We start from the raw sequence: 8,430 nt of genomic DNA, 5'->3' as shown, positions 1-8,430 counted from the left end.
CAGACAGCAAGAGGCACTAAAACAGGCCAAGGACGGTGCTCAATAGTTTACAGGCCACTGTTTGAGTTCTTCACCCACATACACAATTGCAAGACTACCCAGGCTCAGAGAGCAACAATCATGGGATTTATGTAATAAACAAGTGGCCCGATTAAACTCACCTGAAGCTGTGTCCGATGCTCCCAAGATGGCGTCTTCCCGCCACTGAGGCCGCAGAACAGCCAGAGTATAGGCAGGGATTCAACTCTTTAAGACAACAGAATACACACCAGGAGATGCTCTCAACGCGTCAGAGATGCCCGGCACAGTACTAGCCAACTCTCAAAACAGCCGCTGCAGAGCAGAACAACCCGACAAGCGAAACCACTGCTCTGGGTCTTTGCCTTCCCTTCCAGGCTGTGCGTTGCTTGCAGCAACGCGGAACAGTTTCAGTTGCTTCATGCCACGCGGCTACCTGCAAACCTTCTGACTCTTTCCTCTCTGAGACTGGCTGCTGGAAGCCTGTCTACAGCCTCCAGAGGCCTAAAACAGTCAGCATGGTGGGAGCAGAAATCACTGACCCAGGAATCACTTAAAATCCAAAAATGCTGAAATCCCAAATGCTGAACCCTGGGGAATGTTATTGCCATCCCTTATATTACTTATCAGAGTCTCCACCCCTTCCCACACTTAGTTCCTCTTCATCCTGGGGCTATTCATCCTCATCAGCACCTGTAACCTTCTTTGGCTTCAGCCCCAGTTTAGAAGGGATCTAGCTACCACAGTTTGGAGGAAAATATAGGTGATACCTGACTTGATATAGTTCCACTGAGGACTTTTCTACTTTCTCATGGTGCAAAAGTAATACACATTCAGTAAAAACCCTATTTCAAATTTTGAAATTTGATTTTCCTGGTCTATTAATACCTAGAACTGGTCTGGCATGCTTCTTTGCTATAATTTTTATTTTTATTTTATTTTCTTAAAATAACATTGGGGACCCTCCCTGGTGGCACAGCGGGTTAAAGCACAGCACAAAGAAGCTAAAGCCTCTTCAGCATGAATTCGATCCCCACCCTGGAGCTGACCCACATGGCATGCAGACCTCTCCTAACCTACATGCTGCTCCCCTCAGCAGTGTACTTCATCAGAGTGTTCCCCACTCTGTCTCTGGTGAATGGTCTCACCGCCCCTGCATCTCTGCCCTCTGCCCCAGTTCTGTATACATAAATAAATAAATCTTTAAAAAATAATTAAAAAAATATTGGTTTACAAAACTGAATTTGATGTGTGGGTATAGATTCACACCCCTTCAAGTGTGTGTCACCACACCAAACACACCGCCGAAGCCCCAAGATCCACCAGCCTAGATATCTGGAGGCGACAACCAACACATCTCTTAGCCAATCAAGACAAAGCATCGGCTACTCTACAACGTCATGTGTTGCCAACATTTTGGGGGGATATTTTGTGCTTTCACATTCCATTGTAGCTAGAAAATACCCATTTGTGCCTGAGAGCTTCAACACTTTATCATAGAATAGGCTTCCTCTTAGATGATTTTGTCCAGCTTGAGGTTAACTTGAATTCTGAGCACATTCAAGGTAAGTGAAGTTCAAATGATGTTTGGTAGAAAACACATATGAATTCAGATATGTTCAACTTACTATGGGTTGATTCAGGGGCCCTTCCTGGTTGTGCAACAGCTTAAAATTCAGCACTATGAAGCAATCTGAAGCCACTGCAGCATGAGTTCAGTCCCCATCCAGGCAGGGGACCCACATGGCACAGCAGATCTCTCCTGACCTGCCCCACGCTCCTCTCAGAAGTGTATTTCAGTCAGTCTGCTCCCCACTCTGTCTGATCCCCACTCTGTCTCTAGTGAATCCTCTCATCCCCCACCCCACACCTCTGACCTATACCCCAGTGCTTGTATGCATAAAGAAATAAATCTTAAAAAAAAAAAAAAAAGATGGGTTGATTCACCAGAAGGTAACCCTAGGAGGTCTATACTAGCTCCCAGTACTGCAAGGACCCAAGCAGGTGCCTCCCTCGGGGAGCTTCAGCCAGAGCTGAGGGATGCACCCGCCAGACCAGTCCTGGAAAGAAACTTTGAAACTGGTTAAAGGGAGGGGGGCGGGGAAAGACATAAAAATACAACAGCAGAAATTAATATGTAGCAATATTTTTTTTAAAAAATAAGTCCACATGAAAGGGGGAAAACAAGCTAATGAGTGTACCATCCACCTCCCTCAACCTAGACCCCCACCTTCAGCCCCCCTACCCTCACCTTCCATGTGCCCCATGGAGACCTCCACTTTACCCCCACACCCCTAAATAGTTCAGAATTGGGTAGCATGGAGAGGTCCCAGAGCCTCCTAGAGGCCCTACAGCCAAGGGCGGATACAGGTCAGGGTAAGGAGCTGAGGGGACAGTGCCTGCTTCATTGTCTGTCCCGGCACCACACCCCTGGACTAAGAGGTCGTCCCCCAAAGTGAAGGCAGCGTGGGGTGCGACCCTGGGGCCTCAAGGCTGCCCGCCTGCGAGCCTCAGCTCTGGGATTCCGCCAGCCCCGCGCCACCTGCCTGTCGCCTGGGTCCCTGGGGCCTGAAGCTGGATGACCCAGGACATGTCTAAGCAGCTTACTGGGCCCAACACATACCAAGCTCAGCCTCTAGGGTTTCCAGCTCACCTATGGTGACCTCTAGGATTCCCCACCCCTCCCGCCTCGGCGTGCCCTCCCCTTCGCCTGATTTGAGTTACTGAATATTCTTTGGGTTGTTTCCGAATTACTCCAGTCCAAAAAAAAGTATTTTGTAAGGCATGTAGTTTCCTTTCCCGTTTTCTCCCCGTCCCTCCCTTCATACCCACCTGGTGCAGACACACCTCACCTTCCCTGCTTTTCTTTGAGGGCCATTTTACAAAGGTTTCCAAAGCGCACCTTTGCTACTGGCTTTTCCAGGAGATTGGAATGTGTGGCATTCACCAGGAATATAAGCACAGCAATCTTACTTATGGGCTGTGCATGCCTCTAGGCCCTGGCCCAGTGACCCTGTACTTTCTGGTTCCTTCTGCTAGCAGTGACACCAATAGGCCACTTGAACTCTGATTTAAAATGGAAACTTCCCCTCACCAGTTCACCCTCAGGTGTCTGCCGCACAAGACGACTTTTGTTGGACTGACTGAGTGATTTCCTCCCCAAAATTTCCAAAGTGTTGTATAGCCTGATTTTAAGTATTTTTTTTTTTAAATAATTGAGTTGTAAAGTATTTCACAGCATCCAATGGAGCACATGGAGACTTCTGTTTCAGTTAAATTAAGGTTCTGAAGAGGTGGGGGAAAGACAGGGCTTAGAATCACTGATATGCACAATCCACCTTTCTTTTATTTCTTCTTCTTCTTCTTCTTTTTTTTTTTTAGTTATTGTTGTTTGATCAAAGCAAGTGCCCCTAACATTGCCAATCTTGTCCTTTCCAAATGGGTTTTGTGATCCCACAGGAAAAAAAAAGGCTCTAATCTCAGAGCAATCTAAAATAGTGAATTGACTGAGTTTCAGCTTCCCAAAAACTCAGTCCTGTTATGCATGTCTTTTCTCTTTTACCCTTCACCTTGTAAAAGTTGGCATAAGAAGGACTCAAAGTGATGGTTGGTGTATGGTTAGAGACACATATTCTAATCATGAAGAGAAAGCAAACCCGAGTAAGCTATTTCCAGAGGTCTCTGAAATCGTGCAAAGGATGAAAGATTAAGAGGAAAAGCATCTTTATGGGAAATTGCCAGAAGGGTGCTGTTGCTGAATCAGCCTCCATGTTCACCAGATGTGATTGAGGATACAGGAAAGTAAGTGTCCACACAGCAGAACATCTGGGCAGTACAGAGGATTAGAGGAAGGAGCCTAGATCGTTCCAAAGCAGACCAGGAGTTCAGGGGACAAACTGATCAGAGATATCAACTGATCCTTGGAGTAGGAATGCGTATAGTGACACTTGTTCTGAATCCCTTGTGCTTGTTCAGTTCATGAACAGATATTCTAAAACTAGACCATCATAGGGGTCAGGCAAGACAAGGTTTGCTTCTTCATCTTTTAATTGTGCTGAGTGCTTGAATAAGTGCTGGTACTTCTCAGACTCAGACCATCCTTTATAAAACAATAATAATCCTGATATGACTAAATTCATATCAGAAAGACTACTTCTAGTGTTATTTGAAAGGATATTTTTTTGACAAGAATTGACTTGCGAACATTTCTATACATACTTATACAATGAATTACATGTGAGAATGAACTGTCAAGGAGGGAACAATATAGTCACTGCCTACACTTAACATGTCATGAATCTGGCTAGTGATTACACACGAGGTTTAGGAAACAAACTCTCCGATCTGTCTTATTGAGAGAATGGGATTCCACATTCTAGTTTGGTGTGAAATTGTATAGACGTACAGGCCAGGCTGAGTGAGAGGTGACCACTTCCTGTGTGTACTCAGAGAAGCTAGCCAACCTCTGTTTCTTCATCTATAACATGGTCATTATAACAATGCTAGGAATTACTTTAGAGTATTTTTATGAGCATGATATGAGTTGGTAAAGGAAATACCCTATAATAGTAAAAGCTCACTGTGATTATTTGTTAGTGACCATCAAAAAGTTATACTTCTAAAAAGGCTGTGTGACGATAGAAGGAATGACATGCTTCAGCATCTTTATTTAATTGCCAAGATGATGACTATGATTATTTGGTTTTATACTAGTATTACTTCATTTTTCTATTCCTAAGAGTACTATAAACAAACAAATACTGATTGAGCCAGGAAAACTTGGATCAGCTATTCTAAACTCCATTTGGTCTGTTTTTTTTTCCCACTGATTTCTAATGAGATTCTTATCTCAGAAGGGAACCATCAGTAAGTGTTATGTTTGAGTACAGTTCTTTTACATATGAATGGTGCACGTAATTCTATCAATAATACCCACAAGCAAGCAATTGAGAATGTGTTGTCCATAGAGAAGTACCTTCAAGATTGTTGATGAACATACCAACATCTCTTCCTCTTACCTGTGCTGTCATCAATGGAGTTTGGAATAAATTTAAAACATAGAAGTCTACTGAAAATGAATCATCTCGTTTGTAAGCTGAAGTCTGATCATTTCCCTCCTTCCATGAGTATCCAAAGCTGTTTAAATCCCCTGTAAGTTTCTATTCTTTTTTTTTTTTTTTGAAGACTTTAAAAAAATGGTTGCTCAAACTTTTCTAAGACATGAAAGAGTCAACCAACTTGGAACATCCCTGTTGGCCCATATTTTTTATAGTCTTCAGTATAAATGACATAGATAAAACAGGTTATGTGTCATTCCCAGCAAGTTAAAAGCTCTCCTATCCTTCTAACATTCAGTGCCTAGCAGAAAGCGGGGGTGGGGGGGGGGGGTTTGGAAAGAAAAATCTAAATAGGATATTCAGTTTCCAAAACTGTATTTTGCCTCTTGAAGAACATTAACAAAAATTGTTCCATCATCTTAATTTCCAAAAGTAAAAATCAAGGCATTTTTGGCCCTCCCTGGTGGCGCAGCAGGTTAAAGCACAGCACTGAGAATCTAAAGCCACTTCCACATGAGTTAGATTCCCGCCTGCCCCGGAGGTGACCACATGGCGTGGCAGACCTCTCCTGACCCGCCCGCTGCTCCCCTCAGCAGTGTACTTCGTCGATCTGCCTGTTCTGCTCCCCACTCTGTCTCTGGTGAATCCTCTCACCCTCCGCATCTCTGGCCTGTACCCCAGTTCTGTATGAATAAATAAATAAATCTTTAAAAAAAAAATCAAGGCATTTTTAATACAAATCAACTGAAAGGACACCTTTAAGGGCAAAGAACAGTGGGTAACATGGACTACATTAAGGATTTTTGTTTGTATCTTCCTTTTTTTTCATGGTGGGTTAATGAACATGTGTCCTCTTTTGAGAGACTGGCTTGGGATTCAGTGTTATAGATCATATTGTCTATAATATACTTGGCTTAGTCTATTCAGGCTACTATAACAAAAATACCTTAGCATGTGTGGCTTAAGCAGCAATAATTTATTTCTCACAGTTCTGAAGGCTGGGAAGTCAAGGTCAGAGGCCAGAAGATTCCTTATCCGGTGAGAGCCCACTTCCAGGCTCACAGGAGGCCCTCTCCTCACATTGACCTCACATCGGGAAAGGGGCTAGAGAATTCCATGGGGCTTCTTTTATGAGAACATTCATCCCATTCATAAGGTCTCCACTCTCATGACCTAATCACCTCCCAAAGGCCTCGCCTTCTAATACCATCACAATGGGGGTTAGGATCTCAACACATGAATTTGCCAAGGATACAGGATTCCCTCCATAACAGCACTTTAAATTCTCAGAGCTCCATAGCTCCTGAGCTCTGCCTTTTTATCTCTTCAATTATGATAGCCCAAGTCTAACAAACTGATGGAAACGTTAATAAATAGTGCAAGGCATTAAATCTTTCCTGTTTTTTTAGACTCAAGCCAATATAATTCTCTTTAAAACATCATGTTTTACAAATAAACTTGCTAAATGCTACGGTAATCACTGTTTTACACTGCATGCTTGGAATTAAGCTTCATAAAAATTTTGACATGTAAATTAGTAATTTGATGCAAATAGTGTGCATGAATATACAAACAAATGCAAAATGGTTAACTTGCATTCTGATTGTGCTAACATTACATATTTTAAACACATTAACATAAAACACTTAAGTGTGTGTTTTATTTAGAAATCTCCTCTAGGAAAGGCCAAGGCCCTTGCTTTAAGTATAAGTTAGCTTATTAAAATATTATTGACTAATTCTTAGCCTTCACCTATGACTATAGTCCAAAGCCTCTTCTGAGATTTTTAATGTTGACTTCTGTAAAAAAAGGAAAACAAGTTAAACATTAGCAAAATATGAGAATCTTCATAGGTTTTTAGCTTGTTTCCTTCATAATCTTTTCCAGTTTTTCATGAACATTTAAGTTAAATGTTTTTTGTTTTTGGTTTTTTAATTTTTTTTAAAGAAATATCAGTTTCTGGCCCCTCCTGGTGCGCAGCAGGTTAAAGTGCAGCACTGTAAGCTAGCCTCAGCCACTTCAGTGCCCAGTTCAATCCCTGGCCCCAGAGGTGACCCACATGGAGCAGCAGACCTCTCCTGACCCGCCCGCTGCTCCCCTCAGCAGTGTACTTCATCAAGCCGCCTGTTCTGCTCCCCACTCTGTATCTGGTGAATCCTTTCACCAGCCCTGCACCCCTGGCCTGCACCCGAGTTCTGTATGCATAAATGAATAAAATCTTAAAAAAAAAAAAAAAGAAAATCAGTGTGTGGAGGGATTCCACTTAGTTTTCCTAGAAACAACAATTTTCTTTTCCAACTCTTATTTCATTAGTTTATGTAATATTTAATGCAATTACATAATTTCAATAGCAACAGGCATAAATGGGTTTGGAAACAAGCGCAACTGATTTTTGCAAAGCCCCACAGAAGTCACTGGAAGGAAGCCTGTTACTCTGTGACCTTGAGTCAGTATGTTTCATAGGGGAAAGAGAGAATTTTGATTAATGTATTGAGTATAAGAAAACATGTATGAGTTAATTACATTCTCATTTAATTTCATCAGTATGAGAAAAGCTAATCATGAATACAATACCAACATCTTAGTAGTATCGCATCACTGAATAACACAGGAAAAGTTATACTAATGGTATTCTTTACACATACACATTTTTAAGTAAAAAGGTAACTGGAATATCTTGACTTTCAAAGAAAAGGCCATGGTCTGGGATAGTAATAGATTGACTGTTTCCCATTCAAATGATCAAGTTAACCAATATTTAAAGATAACAAGGCGAACTTTGTTACATGTCCTTTGTCCTCCATATGTCCTCTCTCCAAATCTCCTTATTTTATCATCCTCCTGAATGACTACCTTTTTCAAACCTATAATAAATATTTTAAGATGTGTTCTAACTGGCCAAGGACCCATAAATTTTGACGTCCAAAATTCTCCTCCTCCTCCCCCTAATACTCTCCCACATCAAAACTTTGTTTTTCCCTGCTCCTTCAGTTACTGTTTCTGCCAGGTTGATAGTTATCAGGCTTATCCACATAAATATATTCAGATGGTTAATAATGTGAAACTCCAACACATGATCGTGGTTATCAGGCCAGCCTACTGAGATAGCATACATGGAATTGAGTAGGAATCTTCTAGAGATAATCTTTCACCAAAAAAAAAACACAAAAAAACAAAACAAAACAAACAAAAAAACACTGTAATAAATGTTAGAGATTTTCAAAGGTGTTATGGAAGACTTAAGAGTTGGGAGTGGCCCTCCCTGGTGGCGCAGCAGGTTAAAGCACAGCACTGAGAAGCTAAAGCCACTGCAGCATGAGTTCAATTCCCGCCTGCCCCGGAGGTGACCACATGG

Source organism: Condylura cristata, unplaced genomic scaffold (genome assembly GCF_000260355.1).
Source record: "Condylura cristata isolate star-nosed mole 26May11 unplaced genomic scaffold, ConCri1.0 scaffold00010, whole genome shotgun sequence".
In the NCBI taxonomy this organism is placed as follows: domain Eukaryota; kingdom Metazoa; phylum Chordata; class Mammalia; order Eulipotyphla; family Talpidae; genus Condylura; species Condylura cristata.
Note: the sequence above shows the minus strand (reverse complement) of the source record.